The sequence below is a fragment of the Dromiciops gliroides genome, chromosome 1 (assembly GCF_019393635.1).
Source record: "Dromiciops gliroides isolate mDroGli1 chromosome 1, mDroGli1.pri, whole genome shotgun sequence".
NCBI classification, from domain to species: Eukaryota; Metazoa; Chordata; class Mammalia; order Microbiotheria; family Microbiotheriidae; genus Dromiciops; species Dromiciops gliroides.
In genome coordinates this window covers 312,595,366-312,603,198 of record NC_057861.1, presented here as the reverse complement: position 1 = coordinate 312,603,198, position 7,833 = coordinate 312,595,366, and the positions used below count along the sequence as shown (strand labels likewise).

At 38.4% G+C, this 7,833-nt stretch overlaps 1 pseudogene; it reads left to right on the top strand.

The window, feature by feature from the left end:
- The first annotated feature begins 452 nt into the window (after positions 1-452).
- On the top strand, positions 453-852 carry LOC122736199 (annotated as a pseudogene).
- The last annotated feature ends 6,981 nt before the right edge of the window (positions 853-7,833 follow it).

Here is a 7,833-nt window from a genome sequence, read left to right as displayed (position 1 = left end):
AACATTTTTTAAATTCTTTTTTTGCAAAGCCAGAGAATAAACAAATGCAAGGGAGAAAAAGAGGAGGAAGGCAGGAATTTCAATGCAGTGCAATTATACCTATGGGGGCTGGGGCACCTTTCTTATTGGAATCTGAAAAACTGGGTATGGAGTCTTGGTTCTTTCATATTTGACTTTGGAAACCTTGAGCAAATCATTTTACTTCTCTAGGCAGAGCTTTCTTTATCTCTAAATTAATTAGTGGAAATACAATGGGGAGATATCAGAGGTAAAATGAGAAATCACTGGCTTTTGAATCAGGAGAGTTTGGGGTTCAAATCCCACCTCTAATATTTACTAGCTGTTTGACTATGGGCATGTAACTTGACTTCTCTGAAACTCAGTTGTCTCTTTTCAAACTCTTAAATAAATATTATTTATTAACCAATTGTGCTCTGGGCATAACCGCTGCCATGGATGAGGAAGGCATTACTGCTGGAGGTGCAATGGATGTTAACACTGCTCTACAAGAAGTGCTGAAGACCGCACTCATCCATGATAGCCTAGCTCCTGGAATTCGTGAAGCCGCCAAAGCCTAGGACAAACACCCAGCCCATCTTTGTGTTCTTGTTTCCAACTGTGATGAACCTATATATGGAAAATTGGTTGAAGCCCTGTGTGCTGAGCACCAAATTAACTTGATTAAGGTTGATGACAACAAGAAGCTGGGTGAGTGGGTAGGCCTCTGTAAAATTGACAGAGAGGGGAAGCCCCGCAAAGTGGTTGACCGTAGTTGCTTTGTTGTTAAAGACTGTGGCAAAGAATCTCAGGCTAAAGATGTCATTGAAGAACATTTTTAAATGTAAGAAATGAGTAAATAAAAGCCTTGGTCTGAAAAAAAAAAAGAAGATCTGAGTTCAAATCCAGACTCATAGATTTACTAGCTGTGTGACTCTGGGCAAGGCTCTTAACCCTTATTTGTCTCAGTTCCTCTTTTATGAAATGGGGACACACTGGAGAGGGAATTGGCAAACTACTTTAGTATCTTTACCACAGAAACTCAAAACTCCATGTGCTTTTGTCCATGGTATTGCCTAGAGTAGAACGAGATTGAAAAACAGCAAAGTTCTGTGAAAAAGAGGGGAAAAAGAACTAAATTCTAACCTGATATAATGTATGCAATCTACTTTGCAGACCTCAAAAAACCATATTAATTGTAAGTATTATATTATACTATAGCATTATAATATAATTACATTATAGTATGATTATAATTAATTATATTAAGCTACAATTATTTTCTACAACACTTTAAATTTAATGAAGCACTTTCCTCAGCATTGTATCATGAAAACAGTTGAATCTGGAGTCAAGGTACATATGTTTAAATCCTAGCCCTGCTACTTATTCTTACTGTGAGACCTTGAGCAAATCACATCATTTCCTGGAGCCTCATTGTTTCCTCCCCTAAGAAATGGAGGGAATTAAATTCAAGAAATTCCTTTCCAAAACTAAAAATGATGCAAATGAGCGTTAAAATTTAACCAAAATTTACTAAAATTTAACTATAGGCAAGAAGCTGTCATTTAAAAAATGTTGTTATCAGATCTATGCATTAGGATAATTAACTTGGGCAATAATGTGGCCAGTAGTTTGGAGAAGAACAGCCCCTGAAGGTAAGGAAAGAATTTAAGAGGTAACTATAATAGTCCGGGCATGAAGTATTGAGGAAGGGCTTGAGTAAATTTGTGTTCTCATAAGATATCCTCCCACTGAGGCCAGACAACCAATGAGGTAAATCTTGTGCCTTGGGAACTGTTGCAAGGTCTATAACCACACTGGGAAGCAATGTTCTAGCACATATAAAGCCAATAGGGAACTGGCCAGAGACAATCAATTGTTCCAGACCCAGGTTTCCTTTATGCCTGAGCAGATATTGCTGGGACCATGTCCATTCCCTAACATCAAGGCTATCATTTAGGCTGGAGACCCTGCAACCTTTCCCAACATGCTGGATCTTATGGGCAGCTGAATCAGGAAAAACTCTCTTTACAACAATTCTAGGTAGGGGAAAATGAAATGCAGATAATTTGAAGGACTGTAGAAGTAGAGAGAGTACTGAGGATCATCCCATTTTATTTTTAAAGTAAAGCTACTGCTTCAGGGTCACAGGACCCACATGATGGCAGACTACTTTTCTCAGTCCCCATTAACTCCCCATACGTCCCTCACCCTTGCCCAAAGAAGAATTATATGCCATCAGTAGAGTAGTTATGACTCAGTCCACAGGACAAAACAAAGATGGAAAACCAACAAGAAAAAACCCTTGTGAATTAATGCCACTGAATATAAAACCTTTTAGTATTTATTCAGATCTCCTCCTCCACCAGCATCCGTGGTCCTGGAAGGGATATCTGAACACATCTGCAGACTTGTGCCAGGCATCCATCTTTGAATACTCTTTGGTTCTATAGATATTACTGGCATACCTTATCCCTGCCAGTAACAAATGGCAGACACTGCTCCTGCTTAGTCAAATAAAGAAGGAGATTGGGAAATGTTGCCTTCTTCCTGGAATGGCCTGTAGGTTAGCAATCCCTCAGGCCTCTAAAGAATCTGTTTAGAATACCCTCCCAGCCTTCCATTAATCTTGTAAAAATAGTAAAAAACAAAAACAACAATAGATACTAATTTAGCCTAGTAGAAAAAGGGGAAACAAGTAAAGAATAAGTGTAGGGGTCCAGTGTGAGTCACTGCATAGGGTTTAAAGGAAAGAAATTAAAATCCAGCAGGGGCAAGGAGGCCTATAATTGGAAATTATGAATGTTTTCATTCATTTTGCTTCTTAGGTTGTCTTTTTAATCTTTTCCATCACATATGAGGAAATAGGCTCCAGAATTTTCAAGTTGGGTATAGTATTCTTCTTTCTTAGAAGGTAAATTTAAGTCAATTTTAGTTTCCTTTGAATTGTGTAGCAATATCCATTATGGACACTACAAATATTTTAGTAAGCCTGGCAATTTAAGAATGTATTTTCAAAACAATTTCATTTATGCTCACAAGATTAGAGCTAGAAAATAATTTAGGGGACATCTAACTCCTTCTTCTTATATAAGAGGAAATTGAGGCCCAAAGAGGTTAAGTGGCTGACTGGCCTAAGACCACAAAGGTACTAAATATCATAATCCAGACTGAAATTGAAATCTTCTCACTCTCACCCCTTCCCCCATACTATATCTCATTTGATGCTGACCTTCCCAAGCAACTTCATGGGATGGTTAATTGTAATTATCCTCATTTGAAAAAATGAAGCACTAATCTGCTTAAAGATCAGGCCTAGGATTAGAACCCTTTGATCTTTCCATAGCACTAATTTAGCACCCCACTCAGAGATATCTCCCCAGATTCTACTTGTATTGATAAACCAGGTTTTCTGGTTTACACAACTAAATTTCCACTCAGGGTTCTAGGGAAAATTTTGAGCAACTGAGTTTTTCTAGTTAAATCATTCAGAAGTCCCCATATAGTATGTTCCCTATTATCAATCAGCCAGTAGAATTCTATTAATTTTTACAAATGGGATTCAATGAGAATGTATGATGAAGACAGTTGTTACAGACATATACCCGCTAAAAGATTCTCCCCTTGCACATGTAAGTCCCTGAGAAGAATGGGCTCAGACTTAGAGACCATATATGTAGCCAAAGGGTAAACTCACAGTTCTTGATTACTGGAAGTCCTTTTCTTCCTTAGTGGAGTCCTCATTAAATTTCTCTTATGGTATAGCTCTCTTCTGGACTCAATGCCCATATAGAGTCCAGAAGCAGCCCCTAATTAGTATGTCTAATTTGTCCTTGGTGTTTCAGCACCTGATGCAGTCATCACTACTACAGGAAAACTGCTGCAGGCTTTCAGGGACAAGATCATCCACCATCTGGTCAACTCAGTCCTTCATGCCTAAATGCCAATTCTCAGGATACTTTTACCACTGAATTTGACTACCACTGAACTAGCCTGCTGATTAAATGCATGGTTCTGAATTGGTTTGCTGTGATATACACAGAAAGACAAGTGTGTTTGAATCTTTTAGTTGATCACTAGACATTTCCCCTGTGTCATCATCTCCCTTTGTTGCAAAGTAGGACCACAGTTATCCTTAATTGCATCTCCCACACAGACCCTAGTACATACTAGGCAGTCCACAAATACATGTTGACTGATTGCTATTCATATAGAAATCCCCCGGAAGAGTTCCTAACTTTATTCTTAGTTGAATCAGATATTTTGGATAATGTCATAATAAATGGTACAAAGGTGGGGTTTTCTATCTCTCCCCCAATTAATGTATCACATGAAGCCCAAGCTTTATTGAATCAATCAACCAATTGAACGTGTAAGCCAAGTTTGAATTAGTACTTAATGAGTTTGGGAGGAACGAAGCATTTTATTCACAGCTACAGCAAAAATACTATAGGTGAATTCTTCTGCATTCCCTAATGGAATCAATGCTTTGGAGGCTTCAGGAAATCATAGGAAATAGCAACCATGCATGCCAGCTATTTCCAATTAAAGCCATTCTCCAGGGAGATTACAGTGGTTTCCTGCCAGCAACAGGTTCACCTCAGATTTGGAGTATACCACTTCACGGAGAGTTACAAAAGGATATTTGGGAATATGTCCTTGTAGCTTAAAAGTAACAAGTTGGACTCTTACTGTGGTTCTTGAGTTTTATCGAGAGATCAATACAATTATTTTCAGAAAGAATGTCAAATTGCAAGCAAGGGCAGGCAAGTTTCAGGGGGCTTTGACATACTCAGCTTCCAGCCCCAGAATTTGTGTTCCAGATGTCACTGTAGTTCTCCAAGGAGACCGATGTGATGACTAGCTGGTGATGGTGAGATCTGCTTGTGGATCTGTTGAAGAGACTCAGCATCAGCTCTAATTGTTTAGGTAACATCTCTCCACACTAGGAGAGATTAAAAACAGTTGCAAAAAAACCCCAAACTAGTCCCCCTCATCATCTTCCCACCTATAAGCAGTCTGTCTGTGGCAAATATTCACATGATCATCTTGGTGGTTGTAGGGAGATGGGGACAAAGAAGGAAGAAGAAGGGACATTTAGTAGTATGATGGAGTAGGTACATTAACACAGGAATACTGCTTCCTGTAAAATCTAGGTTTAAATTTTTAAAATTTAATTCCTTTTCTCAAGGCAATAGTTCCCTGGTGAAGAAGGGATTGGAAAGAAACAAACATTTATTAAGCACCTACTATGTGCAAGACATCATAAGTGTCATGCAAATATTAAATATTATCTCATTTGTTCCTTCTAACAATCTTATAGGGTAGGTACTATTTCTCACCCCCCCCCATTTTACAAGTAAGACAGCAGAGGCAAACAGACATTAAGTTTCTTGCCCAGGGTCACACAATTAGTAAGTGTATGAGGTCAGATATAAACTTAGGTCTTCTTGACTCCAGGCTCAATGCCCTATCTGTTCCATTCCACCTAAATGCCTGTAGGGAGTAGGGGGATGAGATCACATAAGAAAAAATGGGCTGTGCAGGTTCACAAATATGTCCACACCCACATAGACTTAATAGAAGGAAAGAAATAGAGCAAAACATTTAATGGGCTATCAAATACAAGATGGTGGCCAGAATCCCTTCAACAACATGGCATAGTCAAAAGTCCAAATCAACCAACAAGCATTTGTTAAACACTTTCTGTATGCCAGGCACTGTAGCTTCAAAGGAAAGATAATATTTGGGGAACTGTCAAAGAAGAGCTGACTGACTTGGAGCAACACACTATGCCTGAGGAGAAACCTGAATAGAAGAGCATCCAGTGGCTGATACAGAAAATAAAGAAAACAAAGTTGAAGAGGTGAAGGAGAAGGGCCCTAAAGAAATAACCTTGGATGATTGGAAGGCTAATCAAAATAAGGACCTGGCCAAAGTAGAATTTAATATCCACAACCCCAGTGAGGGCAATGATGGGCAGCGGCAGAAGGGATTTGTGCTTCACTAGGCCAAGAGTAAGGGGGTTTACACCAAAGAATATGTAATGGATCATCAGTTTTAATCAATACGATACACATTACATACCTTCAATATTTATGGACCTTTTCTAGGCACTAGGAAAACAAAGACAAAAAGAACAAGAATTCATGTTGCCAAGGAACTAAAGTAATGTGATATGTACAAGGATAAAATTTACACATCATAATTTCAGGAAGTAAAGATATCTCTGCTCCTGAGAAGGAGAATAGGAAAGGTCCATATAATATGAACCAAGACTTGAAGATAGGAACATTATTCAAGAAGCAGAGATGAGGAAGAACAGCATTATAGATGTAACAGGGATTGTCTCTGCACTCCATATAGTGTGCCCTGTGTTTGGGAGCAGCTCTACTTATAAGAGGAGTGCTGAAGGAAAGGATCAGAAATAATGTAGGGGAGCCAGATTGTTGAATATTGAGAAGAGAGGTAAAGGGAAGAAATGGGGTTAGCCATTACCATTAAAAAAAAAAAACACCGTATTAATGAGCCTGTAAGTCTATGCTGTCTCTTTCTTTTCTGGAGCCATTTCTCCATCTGTAAAATAAAGAGATTGAATCTCATCTCCCTCATTCGTTGAAACTCATAATTCTAAAACAAACCAGAAAAATGTCTATCTTTGTTTTATATGTTCTAGTGAGCATTAAGAACATTTTGCTCCCAGACATTCAGGACATTTATTATAACAGCATCATCTTAAATGGAGCCAAAGTCACAATGGTCCATGGTTAGTTGGCTCAGAGAAGACAGAAAGCTATTCTAATAATTCTTTTTCTCTTTTTTCTCCCAGGGCAATGAGGGTTAAATGACTTGCCCAGGGTTAAATAGCTAGTAAGTGTCAAGAGTCTGAGGTCAGATGTGAACTCGAGTCCTCCTGAATCCAGGGCCGGTGCTTTATCCACTGAACCACCTAGCTGCCCCTATTCTGACAATTCTTATAAAGGATTCTTATCCTGTTATATAGGGTCTATATCATACAAAAGGGATCATAGATTTAAATTTTCAAAGGAACTACAGATGCCATTTCCTCCAGCTTACTTGTTTTACATGTGAAAAAACTGAGATCTAATGAGGCCAAGTGATTTCCCTAAAGCCGCAAACAATAAAAATCAGAGGCAGGATTTGAACCTATGTGTTTTGACTCCTGTACTATAGGCTGTAAGTAGAGAGTAGGTAAAGTAGGTTGTGTGACTCTAAGATATCACCTCCCATCTATCACAGTGGCAAACATAACAAAAAAGGAAAATATTGGATGTTGGAGGGTATGTAAGAAAACTGGGATGCCAATCTACTGTTGGTGAAGTTGTGAAAAGATCCAACCATTCTGGAGAACAATTTGGAACTATGGCAAAAGGACTATAGCACTTTGCATACCCTTTGATCCAGTAATACCCCTGCTAGGTTGATATCCCAAAGACATGCCACAAAAGAGAAAAAGACATATTTGTACAAAAATATTTATAATAGCTCTTTTAGTAGTGACTAAGAATTAGAAATCAAAGGGATGCTTATCAATTGGGGAATGGCCAAACAAGCTGTGGCATATGATTGTGATGGAATATTATTTTGCTATAAAAATGACAAGTGGGATGATTTCAGAAAGGCCTGGAAAGAGTTGTATGAATAGATCTATAGTTCAGTGAGAAAAACCAAGAGAATGTTGTACACAGTGACAGCAATATTGTTTGATGAAGAACTATGAATGACAACTATTCTCAGCAATTCAATGATCCAAGACAATACCAAAGGACTAATGATGAAGCATACTTTCCACCTCCAAAGAAAGAATTGCTA